The sequence below is a fragment of the Euprymna scolopes genome, chromosome 15, assembly GCF_053919585.1.
Source record: "Euprymna scolopes isolate OS-2025 chromosome 15, ASM5391958v1, whole genome shotgun sequence".
In the NCBI taxonomy this organism is placed as follows: Eukaryota; Metazoa; Mollusca; class Cephalopoda; order Sepiida; family Sepiolidae; genus Euprymna; species Euprymna scolopes.
In genome coordinates, this window is record NC_136496.1 from 89,577,377 (window position 1) to 89,593,648 (window position 16,272).

The 16,272-nt window shown below is 33.1% G+C and overlaps 1 protein-coding gene and 1 non-coding gene across 2 annotated transcripts in view; both read right to left on the reverse strand.

Annotated features, from left to right (window-relative positions):
• The window catches only part of LOC145293979 (uncharacterized), a 216,152-nt gene that overhangs the window by 44,295 nt on the left and 155,585 nt on the right, over positions 1-16,272 (reverse strand). The gene's annotated exons all lie outside the window — the stretch shown is intronic.
• Positions 13,075-13,147, reverse strand: Trnar-acg (transfer RNA arginine (anticodon ACG)). Its single transcript has one exon. It is a non-coding gene; the product is annotated as a tRNA-Arg (tRNA).

The window sequence follows — 16,272 nt, forward strand, 5'->3', positions numbered from 1 at the left end:
TGGCAGCATTGAATGTGACCATCCATTTTTGTCCCCATTCCACTACAGATTAGGTCGTCCTCTAGTATTTCTGCCATTTTTAAAAGATGAATGCTTTTACAAACGGCTAGTCATACAAAAAACTGAAAAACAAAAACAACAAAAAAACGGTACTTTATGCTTCCTTGCTAAATACTCAGCATTATAGGGTGAGGGTAAAGGGTAAGTGGAGTAGTCCAGGGAAAGGAGCAGCACCCTCCCTAACATCTTGATATAGCCAACCAATGAAAAGGGAGTGTTCAGATCACCCTCGATTACAGTCTACTTGTTTTACTTTTTATATCTTTAACGAGTGTATCACCAGATGTCTTCTGATATCATGCTTTTATATCTATCGTCCAAAATATTTCTCTTGTATGCTTTCTTTTATTATTTTATGGAGGTCGGACACACACATATATAGGATGTTATCTCCGGACGTGTTAATCAACTGTTTGTTCCTCAAGTCAGAGAGAGAGAGAGAAAGAGAGAGAGAACATTTTTGACTTTCTCTAAAACAGTAAACATTCAGAAAAACCTTGGCTGGCAAAAGAACATCAACAGAAATGGTAGAGAAGATGTTGGCACTATGACAAATTGTCCTCATGTCCAGCTTAACATTCATCATTATGTTCTGGCACATGTTCGATGTTTTTTTTAGAACTTGACTTCTAAGCTAACCTATCTCTGGCTAGGTCTTTATGTAATAGAGTGCGGATGCGCATATGGCAACAGCAGCTGTACGCAAATGACAGTTGTGTGCGAGGTGACGTCATGGCAAGGAAGAAGGAAAGAAAAAGATTATAAATAAATAAAAATGTGACCCTGAAAAAAGAAAAAAGGGCAGATGTGTCCTAAACATGGCCGAACAAAAGATAGAGTACCACATGGTCACTACGACAGAGTCTTGTTAAGCATATGCAAGAAGACTTTTGAACAAGAAACAAGGTATTCTGGAAGTACCTGCAAATAAATGTCTTGTTTCAACTGGAAAAAAGGCGTGTCAAATTACTTCCTTGTCTTTGTCTCCTTGCGACTGACTGCATATAACGTGTGGGTCCCAAGTGTTGACATGTGACAACTACGTTACATTTATTCTTTCTCTAGAATCCATTTTTACCATTTCATCCACCATTTCCCTGCCAACTGACTGTTACCTCAACTGTTCTATATCTAAAGCTAGAGCACTAATTTATTCTTTCAATGTGACCAAACTAACAAAAACTTCTGTTCTGTACATATCTCCCTATACTATCCCAAGGTCATCAGATAGGTAACAAAACACAATTTTTAAAAATAGAAAACAGACTGTAAAATTGCGCATTCATCAGGCAGAAATCTCATCATCTTGATCAAGATGGGTATAAAAGACTTTGATTAAACTATTATCAATTCAAATTAAACTCCAATATTTATATACCCAGGTTGTAGCTTCAACTTTTCTAACAATGACTTATCCATAGAGCATAAATAAAAACAGGAACTCGACTGAAGTGAAAATAATACATTTTTCAAATAAGTAAAAAAAAAAAAAAAAAAAAAAAAAGTTAATGTTATAATTTATTATTCTGAAAAACGTGATGGCATAATCCACACAAAAAATTGGCTTATCAGAATCAAATAGATTTGTCAATTTAAAACCTATCAATGGCAAATAATGAAATAGACCAACTTCCCTTTATATGATAGATGTCAATTTTATTCTTTAACATTACTAAGTTATTTGAATTATTCACACAATATTCTAATCTGGGGCATTATCTTCAGAATTTTGGCCAATATAACTTCAAACTTTCTTCAGGTGTATCTTGTTGAACTTGGGGACATGTATGTAATTTTGAATAGAACTCTTTAATACATGGGTGTTGATTGTTCTCATTCTGCCAGTCATGACAAGACAGAAGACTTGAGTTATTCGTAATTGTATTCTTAGTATTGCCCGTATTGAGGATGGAGGAGGTTGATTTAGACTAATTATACTCAGCACCTTTATCCTTTGCATTATGTGAACAATTTTAATACGGATTTTAGGAGCATTTAAATCTATTCTTGTTTAGGTGTTTAATCTTACTAAATGTTTTTGTTTTACTAAGAATATAAGAAAGAATTACTTCTACTTGGGTATGACCGCCAAAATGAAAACAAGGTGCCCTCTTGGATTAATAAAGGGTAATTCCAGTGTTTGACAAGACGCACTCGAGTAAGTTTGGAGATTACATTATAAGAATAACATCCAAGATGAGAATAGTAGTTCGAATAATCGGTACTTATCGAATTTACAACCCAATGGCCGGCAACTTCACATTAGCATCTAAATAGAAAGCTATTCTTAATGTTGGGGAAGAGGTGTAATGGAACGTCACATTTTGAATTAATCGTCTGGCAGTTTTCATTGCTTATACAACCAGCCGAAAGATGCCAACGCAAAGACTGCCAGAGATTGGGTCATAAACTGGATAAGTACTGAATAATCCAAATTTATTCAAACAAGCATTTTGAAAAAAAATTTTAAAGAGATTTTTTTTCATCGATAAGTGAACACTGTATATGCAGGATGGCTATTTTTTTTTTTTTAATGAGAGTTCTTAAGAGAGTGGATGTGCTTTTTTAGTTTTTCAATTCTAAAGAAGGAAGGAATTTTATTTTCACGTGATTGATTTTTGTTCTCTTTTCATTTCAAATACTTTTCATAATACTTATTTTTCCTCCGATTTCTTCTGGAATCTCAAAGTTTGGCACATTGCCACAGCTAACAAGCTGAAAGTCGATTTACTTTATTGTTTCTACCTTTCAACTGACAGGATTTTCTTGGAAGTGAAATTTAATTCACGATTAAAGCAAAAATGCTCACTCTCTGATGATCTGAGCATATTCGTAATCTACCCATGCAGAAGAGATGGAGATAAATTTCTGACTGAAGACACACACACATGTATAACAAGGAGTAAAACAAAAAGCAGTTGTTAAATAGTTTGAATCACTTGTTATTTAAGTATCAGTTTTGAAATAGACGTTTTTATAATCATAAATGTCAAAACAGGACTGAATTTGCAAGAATTGGTAGAATTAGATTTATAAAATAACTTTGCTTTTATAATTCACAGAAAAAGGCTGCAAGCAACCAGATGCCCAGGCGGGGAAGGACGGCCCGATGCCCAGGCGGGGAAGGGCAGCAGGAAGGAAGCTAAAGGATGGTTATGGACAATCAAATACACAGGCAGAATGACGGTTTGTAACTTCTAAACTCCAGCCAATAGATTGCACAAATGTTTGATAATACATCTATAGACAGCAATAGTTATAATTTATTTACCAAAATCTCCCCTTTTTTTTTGTATATTTCTACTTGACTATAAATATATATGTGAGTAATACTTTTGAAGAGTGTTAGGCAGAGTTATATGCCTTGTTCACACTCAAAGTTAGATGGTAAAAAATGCTCTAACATATACGATGATGAGGAAAACAGTGTCTTAAAAAGCTATTTACTATTCAGTTCGGTGGTAGAAAACGATCCATATGATTTTACATTAGAAAAACAAATCTGAATGTACACAGTCATGTCTAACAAGTTATTGAAAAAAAAAAAAAAAAAAAAAAACATGTTATGCATGACTTTAAAAGAAGACAACGCAAATGCCTCTTCAAAATATGGAGACCACGCAAATGTCCCTCCAAAATATGGAGACCACGCAAATGTCCCTCCAAAATACGGAGACCACGCAAATGTCCCTCCAAAATACGGAGACCACGCAAATGTCCCTCCAAAATACGGAGACCACGCAAATGTCCCTCCAAAATACGGAGACCACGCAAATGTCCCTCCAAAATACGGAGACCACGCAAATGTCCCTCCAAAATACGGAGACCACGCAAATGTCCCTCCAAAATACGGAGACCACGCAAATGTCCCTCCAAAATACGGAGACCACGCAAATGTCCCTCCAAAATACGAAGACCACGCAAATGTCCCTCCAAAATACGGAGACCACGCAAATGTCCCTCCAAAATACGGAGACCACGCAAATGTCCCTCCAAAATACGGAGACCACGCAAATGTCCCTCCAAAATACGGAGACCACGCAAATGTCCCTCCAAAATACGGAGACCACGCAAATGTCCCTCCAAAATACGGAGACCACGCAAATGTCCCTCCAAAATACGGAGACCACGCAAATGTCCCTCCAAAATACGGAGACCACGCAAATGTCCCTCCAAAATACGGAGACCACGCAAATGTCCCTCCAAAATACGGAGACCACGCAAATGTCCCTCCAAAATACGGAGACCACGCAAATGTCCCTCCAAAATACGGAGACCACGCAAATGTCCCTCCAAAATACGGAGACCACGCAAATGTCCCTCCAAAATACGGAGACCACGCAAATGTCCCTTCAAAATAAGGAGAAAACGCAAATGTCCCTTCAAAATATGGAGACAACATAAATAACAACTTTGATGTTCAAAAGGTATATTAAAACATACTACGCATACAAAAAGATAGGGAAAAAATATATGTAAAGTAAAAATTTATTTTAAATTTAGAATTTCAATCATTGGTTACTTGAAAGAGAAGGTTTCTAATTGAATAATAGTTTCTATAGCAACCATGCTGTCTTCTTTTATCCATTTTACTCAGCCATGCCAAAAGTAATTAAACAGGAAAAAATTCATACGTTGACCGACAACCTACTTATTAACGAAGGGGGGGGGATAGCTAGTTAACAAATATGCAGAATAAAAACTGCTAGCCTGGACTTTTTTTTTTTGTTGATTTTGCTGTTGTAGCTAGCGTTGTGAGGTAAGACCCTCAACTCCCTTCCCCCACACCATTCCTTCATACTTTCTTGACTACCTTTTTTCTTCCCAGAATGCACCATCATTATCCCAATTCTAAGTATGTTTGAAGGAGAAAAAATTAAAATAAAAAAGAATAAAACAGGTTATGTGATTTTTTTTGCACTGGACAAAGCCTTGGCTTTTTTTTTTTTTTTTTTTTTTTTAAAGCACGTTAGTCATTTTATCTACTTAATTTTCAAAGGAAAAAAGAAAACCATTTTAACCGAAAGGAACCACTTTTCAGAGTGCATATGATACAGGGCATTCTGAAATCTGAAAAATAGTATTTCCAAATCGAAACATCTGCAAAGGCGGTTTGGTTTCTTTCTTTTATGGCGTATCAACCCTTTTCAGGTCATTTAATGCCAAAGCCAGTAATTTTGGAAAAAAAACATCTTTGTTTAAAGTCTATTATATCTTCAAATGTTTATTCATGGTTTGGTTGTTTTGTTTTACGGCATATCAACCGTTTTTGGAATTATTTAATACAAATCCACTAATTTGAGAAAACATTTTAGGCTTCATGTTCTTTGTATCTACAAATATTTATTCATGGTGTTTAGTTTGGTTGTTTTGCAGAAAATTTTTTTTTTTTTTTTTTTTTTTTACTGTGCAGAACATGACTTAATTTTGCAAAGGGAAAGGAAAACAACAATAACATCAATGTTTGGTGCATTTTATGTCAGTATTTTCAGACAACCTTATTTGGTAGCATCAGCCGGAAAGGAGGTTGGTTATTTTGTCCATATTATAGAGGGCATTTTTTCCAGTACTAAAAATTAATCTTCAAATAATATTCGAAAGACATCTTTTTAATATAGCATCAAGGAACTGGTTGGTCAAAACTATTGGATTATTTTCATTGATCTTTGGGAAAGGTACAAGTATATCTGTTTTTCTCCCCAATCAGGAGTTAATAAATAGTAGGATAGACTGAGACCAACCACATCAGCGACCTTGAAAAATCATACCATGATAAAGAACAAAAGTGCTTTAAGGGATGTGGTATACAAGTAGTCGTTTTTTGACCGAGGAATCATGACTGTTTAACCATTTCATGCAACTTTGCTAAAGACTGTCATGCATAACCCGTTGCATCCAGGATATGAAGGCCAGGGAAAAAGTTGGATCAACTGGATCAGAGTTAACACCATGCAATATACAGAGAGTACTGGATTGTAGCAATACTGGATAAAGAGACGTGTAGTTGGAGATTTATGCAAGCAAAAGTATATCTGCTTTATTGAAAGTATGCCATTTTTGTCTTCAACATCCTTTTGGTATCGTCCTGCAGGATAAATTGGTTTTGGTATAAGTGGTGAGGTGTATACCAACATGGATTGAGAAATCAATGTGCGATGTTCAAATCCTATCAGATCCATAGCACCACTTTCACTTTGAAAATTGACGACCTTGACATGGTGCCTCCTGTGAATATCCGATTCTAAAAAGGAATACAGTATGCAAATGGCCAACAACAGAATCAAAAAGTTAATGAAAAAATTAGCATGTTGATTTATATGAAACTATCAGAGCTACCCAACGTTGCCCATGGCAAAAGTGTAACATTTTTATAAAAACTTCTTTCTTCTCCAGTGTTCCCCCTCCCTTTCCCTACCTTCTCTTTCTTCTGAACCCAGCCTATTCCTCCCTGGATGTAAACACATAACTCAAGAAAGGAGTCGGCATAAAGGAATTAATAAAAAAAAAAAGAAAAAAAAGAAAAGAAAAGAAAAAAAAAGTTTCTTCCCTTTAATTAGTGACTGGAAATCAGACCCCTCCAACTCCAAATCTGCACCAGTCTGGGGTCAAAGAATGAATACATTTTTTCTGAATGTTATAATTTATTAATTTCGGGTAATACTGATCAATAATATACTAACTTTGTAGGTCTTCATTTTGTAGTTTTTTTACTTTTAGCTGGACATAAACACACACAGACAACTATATTTTATATCATAGAAGACGGGAAGAAATTATAATTTACTAGCAAAACTATGCTCTCTCCAGTCACAGTCTTGCTAACACACACACCTACATATACAATGTAAGTGCTCAGTTTGTTGATTAACAGCCAATTGCAACAATTTTTTGTCAACATATCATAAAGAAGATAATATCTGGAAGGATGCCCTGACGACAACAGAACACATAGTACATTGCCCCACAAAGAAAGAGGTGATACGTGGAAGGATATTCTCATGTCAACAAACTGGATACCCATTCCCCGCAAAAAAAGAGAGAAGAGGTAATGCCAGAAAAAAATGGTATCACAATTAGCCAATAGTATTACTACATTATCCCCCTTCTCTTGTTCAAATTTTCTCTGCAAAGTTCCTCTTGTAGACAAATTTCTGCTTCTGAGAGAATGAAGTGAGGGTACATACCTATCACAATGATATTAGTGCATTGATAAAATTTAAGGTTCATATTCTATATACATAAAGTATAAGACAATCAACGACCCAACTTCTTATAATACGCATGACAAACCAGCCAGTTTGGTAAAACAGGTAAATCCCATCCAATTTAAAGTTGTGATAACTCATTCATTTTAAGGATTTAATGATAAAATTTGGATGAAGACAAAATTTAATCTTTTCTTTGGCTCAATCTTGCGGATTGTTTTAAACTTTTATTCCTGGTTGAATCATAAACAAAACTATGTACATTTATAATTTTGTCTATGCAATTCTTTTTTTTTTCTTAAAAAAAAAAAAAAAAAAAGGTACAAAAAGTTTTAATATTGGAAAAAAGGGGAGTATTTACAAAAAAATTTACTAGTACAAATTTTTTTTTTTTTTTTTAAATCATAAGCATATTTCGTTATGCACACATTTTTAACAAAGTTCTATCTATAATTTTTTTTTGTAAAATTTAAAGCCTAGTATATTTTTGTTTTAAATAAATCTCCAAAGTTCAAGACAAAATATTTTGTAAAGAAAACTTATGCTATTAATAATCTTTTTTTGTTTAATGCAAAAACATCTGCAAAATTATTGTGTGTATTGCTTTAATAGTTCAACCAAAAAATTGTTATGGAAAAACGTATCTTTTTGCCTGTTGCTCAGTCTGGGGTGCTTCAAATCTATTGATGCTTTTTTTTTGTTTTGTTTTGTTTATGAATGCACAATTTTTTTTTTCTCTTGTGCGATTAAGTTTATTTCTAGGTTAGTTCAAATTAGATTACTATTTTCAGTGACAGGCGAATTATTTTTGAATGTTGATATTTTTCAACTTAACTCAATTTTGTGTTTCTCTATGCATATAAAATGTCAGCTTAAAAAAAGGGAGGTCACTCATCAATAAGGTGGACTTAATTAGGGTATTAAGTCGTTTTTCACACACAAAAAAATTCCAAGTAAAAACTTTAGTGAAAAGAAATGATTTCCCTATAAACAAATTCTTTGTGTTTTTACACAGTCCAAATCTGTTTTAGTGATTTACTATTAAAAGAAAAATCTAGTTTGATCTCAAATATGCTATGAATCATATAAAGATTCAATGTGATAGATGTTGAAATAAATCTTATATATAAACATGCGTCATTTTTGTACATTTTTTTTTTTTTTTTTGCCCATAATTATTGCTTCCATTATAACTAAATTTCATTTTATCTCTAAATGTGCAAATTGCATGAAAACATTTAGAATGTATACGGAGTAAACAATAAAAAAAATTTGCCTTGCACATAAGTATATAGACTATAACAAAAGTTGGCCTTATACACAAGTATATTAGACTAACAGGATAAAATTCTGCCTTATATGCAAGTACTTTAGACTAACAGGATAAAATTTTGCCTTGTACACAAGTATATAGACTGACAGAACAAAAGTCAGTCTATATATAGGCAATCAGGACAAAAGTTTGCCTCATACACATATTAGACTAACAGGACAAAAGTTTGCCTCATACACATATTAGACTAACAGGACAAAAGTTTGCCTCATATATTACGATATACAATAACCAAGCAAAACACTAACTTTATAATTAAAAAAAGTAATGTTTTAAATGAGAAACTAATTTATTACCGAAAGCAACAGGGTATTTTCTAACTCTTAAATCTATTGTTACTACCTGTGCTGCTGTATTGTATTATCTGGTGGTCTATCGCTAGCAACGAAAACATCTCTCCTGCCCCAGCAACCACCAGTGCAGAGTGAGGCAATGCAGGGGGCCTTCACATGTCGCTTCATAATCCAAACTTTGATACGCAGCATCTGTCACACAGCATGCTAGGAATCCCATTCTCAGATGCGGCTGTTCCCCTGGGTCTGCCTCTTACGCCTGTGTGCACAGTTAAGATTCCTTGCGACTGTGTATAAGCTGCTTGAAAAGTCAGCCTGTCAAACCATGTAATGTCAGATAAACTGGTAGAAACAAACAAAAAAAACACTAAAGTAATAATAAAAAACAAAGATGCTTTTTTTTTTTTATATTCTTTCCAGGATTTGAACCTCTAGGCTAGACATAAGAATTAGGAGCTAACTAGACTTTTTAGCCTATTAAATAAAGGGTAAAAATTATAGCCAATTAACTTTACTTATGAGTGTTTGACTATCTATCAACCTTTCTATGGTCATTTAAAGTCATGCAGATTTTGTGCAAATTTTGGTGCATTATTGTGTGTACCAAGTTAAGGGGGGTTAGTTTATATTTTGGTGAAGAGGTTCATCTCTTTCACAGAGTCTGTCATTCCAGTTGGTTCTATTTTATTGAAGAGATCTTCAAGGAAAGTATTTATTTTGGGATGAAATAAAGTCAGTATACTCCAGTAATATATGTTTGACAGTTTTTCCTAGCATGCTCTGCATAATGGGGTTTCTGCACCTTCCAGTAGGTACACGCGTGTTAAACAAGTGTGGCTTATATGTAATCGGTTTAATACAATTTCTTTTTTTACTGTTAGAATTGTTTTTTGTATGCCATTCTCCAATAATTGGTTTAATTTTTTGTAGTTTATTGTTTATACATTGATTCCATTCTTCTTGCCATTTGTTGGTGATCCATCAACTTAAAAGGAGTACTTTATGCCAAACTTCGAGAGTAAATGTGGTATTGTGGTGAATAATACTTATTGATCCCTAACTGTGGCATTGAATAATTTCCTTAATTTGGTGCCAAGGATTACAAATTAAAATTCTTTACGGGTTTTCATGTGAATGCCGTGTTCCTGCTATTATTTAATTTCAGTCTAGAACATTTTTTTCATTTTTTTTTTTTTTATGGAAATCGCTCCAGAAAAGATATGAAGCCACTTGATCTAAGAAGCTTTAAAAAAAAAAAAAAAAAAAAGAAAAAAAAAACTTTTAAATAAGCTAACTATAACTTACAAGATTTCGACCTAGAAAACAGCACTTCCTCCTTTCTCAGAAACATCACTCATGAAATGTGAGGACTAAAGGACAAAAATAAGGGGTAAATTTTTACGACATTCCCCAGCGTATTATAAACACCCCAACCTTCCCATGTTAAGAACGGCTTTTGGAATAAACATCCCTCAACCTTGAAAGCCGTTCTTAACTTGGGGAGGTTGGGGATGTTTATACTATGCTAGGACAGGTCATAAAAAAATACCAAATAAGGGAAACTAGTGTTGGAGAAAATAATTGTTACCAGAATAAAAGATATAACCCAAATAAAAGAAATAAATATATAACAGTAGCTATCTTGTTTTCTATTTTATAAAGCCAAGGGCAAAAAAGTGAGTCTGAAATAATACAAAGTCATTTGCTGATAGATTTAAGATTCATAAAACTGAAAGTCATTACAAACTAAACGACTAGTTTACAGTATACAAACAAGTATAGTCATTTCCATTTAATCTCAATATTTCGTTCAATTTTTGGGTTATTTTGATAAAATTTGGATTAAAAAAAAACTATATATTTTAAACTTTTTCTCTCTATAAATGTACAATTATTTTTCATGTAGCGTTTTTTTTTTTTTTTTGCTTTTTCTTTGTTGTTTTTCTCCAGACAACAAGTTTTTATTTTCGTCACTTTATTTTTTTATGATAGAAAATTTTAGTGGGTGCAATATTACATGGATAGTATCATCTTAAAGAAAAGAGACCCCCATGTCAATGTGTGTTTAAGTTGTTTTTCACAAAAAAAAAAACAAAAAGTTTAAAATTAGTGAACTAAAATTTTTGTTCCATTATCAAATTGTGTTTCTGTCGGTTTTTACACATATTGTATTGATTTATGATTAAAAGAAAAACTTTTCTAATGTGCTTTGAATGATTAAAATTCAATGTGCTATGAATCATTACGAAGATTCAATGTGTTAACTGTTGAAATGAATCTTATATCAAAAGTAAAAAATTTGCTCTTTCTTTTTTCCCTTACATTTTTTTTGTTGGGGTAATGAGATTTAATCTTATAATTGTTTTCATCATGATTATTATTTACTACAAAATGTCATTCATATTTGTCAGGATTTTCCACTTGCTTGAAATCTCCATTTTTAGTTATACAATGTGAAATCTAGCTTCTACACCAATAGCACAACAAACACCAAATTTTCTAATTTACAACAAACTTTGAACAATCACAATTCGTTGATTAATTTATGCTATTAAAATAATTTGGTATCATTTGTTTGTTTTGCAACTATGTGTACATACTAAACGATGTTTTGGGGGGCAATGAAAATGAAATATTGGTTTGAGATATGTAATTATTGCAATCTGTTAAAATGAAAATTATTTAGTGAATTTAATTTTTGTTTTATTATCAAACTGATCCTGTATTTCTACATGTTCCAAATCTGATTATTTTATTGATTAAATGGAAAAATCTAGTTTGACCTCTACTGTGGTATGAATCATATTATGAAGATTCAATGTGTTAGCTGTTGAAAGGAATCCTTTATAAAAGTTTAAAACTTTAGTAAACTAAAGAAATTTTTATTCTATTAACCTTTGTTTCTATTGGTTTCTACATGATTTGAATTTTTATTGATTTATTATTAAAAAAAAAAAATTATCCCTGTGCTTCCAATCATTAAAATTCAACGTGCTATGAATCATATGACAAAGATTCAATGTGTTAACTGTTGAAATGAATCTTATATTAATATTGCATTTTTGTGTTATTTTTGCATGATTTTTTTTTTTTTTAACTTTTAAGGAGTAATGTGATTTTTCCCAATGTTTAGTCTGATTCGATCTCAATTATTTTTTCAATTATGACTAATTTTCATTTACCACAAGATGAAAATTACATTTGTAAGGATTTTTCACTTGTTCGAAGCCTGCACTTTTTGTTATAAACTGAAAAATTGGCTTACGACCAATGGAGCCCAAGATGGCAAATTAACAGATTTCCAACAAACTTTGAACAATCATAATTCGATGGTTAATTTAGTATCATTTGTTTATGCTTTGCAATGATGTGCACATACTAAATGATTTTTTGACATAATGAAAATGAAATTTGGGATTTGTAATCATTGCAATAAAGAAAATCATTTAATGAAATAAATTTTGTTTTATTATCAAACTGTGCTTGCTGTTTCTACATGTTCCAAATCTGATAATTTTATTGGTTTATTATTAATGAAAAGATCTAGCATGACCTCTACTGTGTCATAGATCATATTATGAAGATTCAATGTGTTAGCTGTTGAAAGCAAGCTTATATGAAAAATGTTGCCTTTCTTTGTAATTTTTGCATTTTTTTTTTTTTTTTTTTTTTACTTTTAAGGAGTAAAGTGATTTAATGTTTGGTCTCATAATTATTTTTTCCATTATAACTAATTTTCATTTACTACAAGATGAAAATTACATTTGTAAGGATTTTTCACTTGTTCGAAGCCTGCACTTTTTGTTATAAACTGAAAAATGGCTTACAACCAAGATGGCAAATTAACAAATTTCCAACAAACTTTGAACAATCATAATTCGGTGGTTAATTTAGCTACCAAAATAAATTTATTATCATTGTTTACCTTTTGCAAAGATCTATTTCTTTGTATAAACGATTGTTTACATATATTAAAACCTAGCGGCTGCGCCGTGTCAGCACACGCAACGCTGAGCCAAATACAAAATCGTGTACACAACATCGTTTTACCATCAATGCTTACCCTGTGAAATCGGAGTATGGGAAATTCATATGCACAAAACAAAATCAATGAAAAAACAAAAATATCCTAAGGGTAAGGATAATGAGTAAACGTTGGATAAAATGATGGTTAAAATTATTACGTACTTGCCAGGATTCCAACCTGGAATCTTTTGATCCGTAGTCAAACGCGTTATCCATTGCGCCACAAGTCCTGTCCGTATGCCAAAAGATGTTACCGCGACTGTATACAGACGGTGCTAAATTCTGTTGACATGGGCAGGTAACTTTTTTGACAATTGCACAAAACAGCCCAAAAACCCTTATTTCAGGCTTTTTGTGTGACTTGGCGTTGTTCATTACGAATCATATATAGATAAGGACAATCTAGGGACCCACACCTTTCAGGGAAAAAAAGAATTTTTCAATTCGGTGCATCCATTCGAAAATTTTATTGGTATAAAACGATAGAAAATAGTACTTATACAGGTTGCCATTTTCAAAATTTGGTTTGCTTGTTTTGTATATCAAGCGTTTTTCAGGTTATCTTCTATAATATAAATCTCACCTGTCTGTTTAAATGTATGTACATATGTATGTCTGCCTGCCTAAAACTTTTGACAGAGGCGACGGATTTTCACGAGATTGGTATCCTTTTGAATCTTGACCCTTCGGACGACAAATATCGAAAAATTGGCTACAAACATAAATGCCTCCACCCTCAACTGGGCACTTTTCTACAGGGAGGGTCGTTTTTTTCGCTGACATTTTTTGCAAGTCATTCAAAGCTCGCGTAAACGACGTCGCATAAAAGGCATTATTTCAACCACCCATGACACCACAACCACGTTAGGCTCATCAATAAGAGCGTTTGTTTGGGGTTTTTTTTTTCCACCTCTTTTTCCTCTGGTGCGTTACGGGTTCAAGCCTACTTACTACTATTTTTTTTTTTTTTTTTTTGCGCTCGCAATTTTCCTCCCCTTTTTTGGGGGGGTGGGGAGGGTCTCAGCCAACACTCTTACACACACATCCACTTTCTTTTCCGCTTGCACGTCACGGGTTCAAGCCTCCCTCCCTACTACAACTTTTTTTTTTTTTTTTTTTTTTTTTTTGCTCAACAGACACCTCCAAAACACCCGGGCAACGCCAGGCACCCAGGCTAGTTTAATACTAAATCATTTAGGTAAAAGTTTTTATGCTTCAAGTTTCTAACACGTTCAAATATTTATTCATGTTGTTTGGTTTGGTTTTCTTGTTCTACGGCATATCGACCCTTTTGAAATATAGTCATTTTGGAAAAAGTTTTATGCTTCAAGTTCCTTATATCTTCAAATATTTATTCATGTGGTTTGGTTGCTTTGTAGAGGAAAATTGTTTTTATAGAACATGGGTGAGTTTTGTAAAAGAGACAAAAAAAAAAAAAACATCAAGTTTTAGTGCAGTTTAGGTCAAGAAGTCTGTATCTTCAGACAGCCTGATCTGGTAGTACAAATCAAAATTTGATACACACTATATTGTGTATCTTTATGTATATGAAGATAATCCTATCTTAAAAAGTGTCTATGTGACAACAGGGGCGCTGGGAGTGGGGAGTGGGGGGTAGGCATTACCTGATCTTTAAAATAAAAAAGGGGGACTCCGATACCATCAGCCAGAAGCGAAACTGAAGGCAAAATTTTGTAAGGAAAATAAAAAAGTAAAAAAAAAAATGGAAAAATAGTGAGTGCTGGGTGCAAACTTGCATAACTGAAGTTAGTAACCGAACGTTTTTACTGAATGTGGCCAAAAGTATGTAGATGTTTTAACATGGCAAATTTTACTATTTAAAATGGAAGAGAATAACGATTAGCACACGCACAGTTTGCAAATTGCGGCGAAAGCAAGTTTTTATCTGACACCCCCCCCCCCTTCAAATAAAACGATAACGGACGACTTTTTTTCAATCTTTTGATACTTTTTGTCCGAGAAATCGCTCTTGCTAATGATGCCACGTTCGTGCCTGTCTGATGCACATGACAAAAGTTTTTAGTGGACATACGAATACACACACACACGTTTGAGATTTATATAATAGAAGATTTTGAGTCGTCTTTTACACACGCACAAAAAAAATCCTGTATTTGACAAGATTCACCTGAAGACGGTTGGAGGTTACATTAACCGAAATATTATAAAAATAGCATTCCAGATGAGAAAAGTAGTCTAAAGAATCCAAATACGAATAATCAATCCTCATCTCAAAAATTCAGAAACATAAAAACAAAGTTGAAAAATTTAGTGAATAAAATGCCTTATTATTAAATTATGTTTCCATCTGTTTTTATGATTCAAGTCTTTTTTCATTGATTAATTTTTGGAAAGAAAAAAAAAAGAAAATCTAACTTCATCCCTGATGTGTTAATCATTAAAATGATTCAATGTTAAGATTTATACTAAGAAGATTCAATGTGTTAGCTGTTGAAATGAATCTTATATGAACAATCAAAGTTGCGCTTCTGTGTTATTTCATATTTTCTTTTCTTTTTTTTTTTAAGAATAATGGGAACAATAAAGTAGAGAGTTTCTGAATTTTTGAAATGTGGATTAATTATTTGCAATATTTGGATTCTTCAGACTACTGTTCTCATCTTGAGTGTTATTTTCACAACATTTCAGTTGATGTAACCTCCGATCTTCAGGTGTATCTTGCCAAACTCATGAATCTTTCTGTCGAACTCTGGAATCACCGCGGAATTTCTAACAAGACACTTTAACCCACAAGGGGGTAGCATGCTCTTGTTCCATCAGCCATGACTGGGTAGAAGTCCTAAAAGTAATTTGCAATTGTATTTTTACTGTCGCCAAGCACTGAGGATTGAACCTTCAATCTCAAGAAGAGTAACTTTACAACTGAATTTTGCCAAGTACTTTATTCACTATGCCACTAGAGCATTAACCCAACAAGCAGCAAAATCCCACCCCTATAATGTTGAGATCCCTAGATGCAATAAAGCTTTCTACTCTAATTTCTTCCCTCAGACTGTTGAACATAGAAATTCCATCCCTGTTTCCTACTCCCCTGACTACTAATCTGCAGAAGTTTAAATGTAATGTGAACAGACATCTCGATGCTCAATTCCTCACAGTCACCAGTTAGACACGATCCCAAATAGTAACCCCCTACATTCCAAGTGGCAATATGTATTGTTTGGGGTGAAAATGAGTAAAAAAATAAATAAATAAATAAATAAAAATGAATAAATAAAAGGATTACTGGAAAATGTCATTTGTTGATTGGATGACAGATTAAAGAATGTTTAAAAAGAATGTCTAAAAAAAAAAAAAAAAAAAAAAAAAAAAA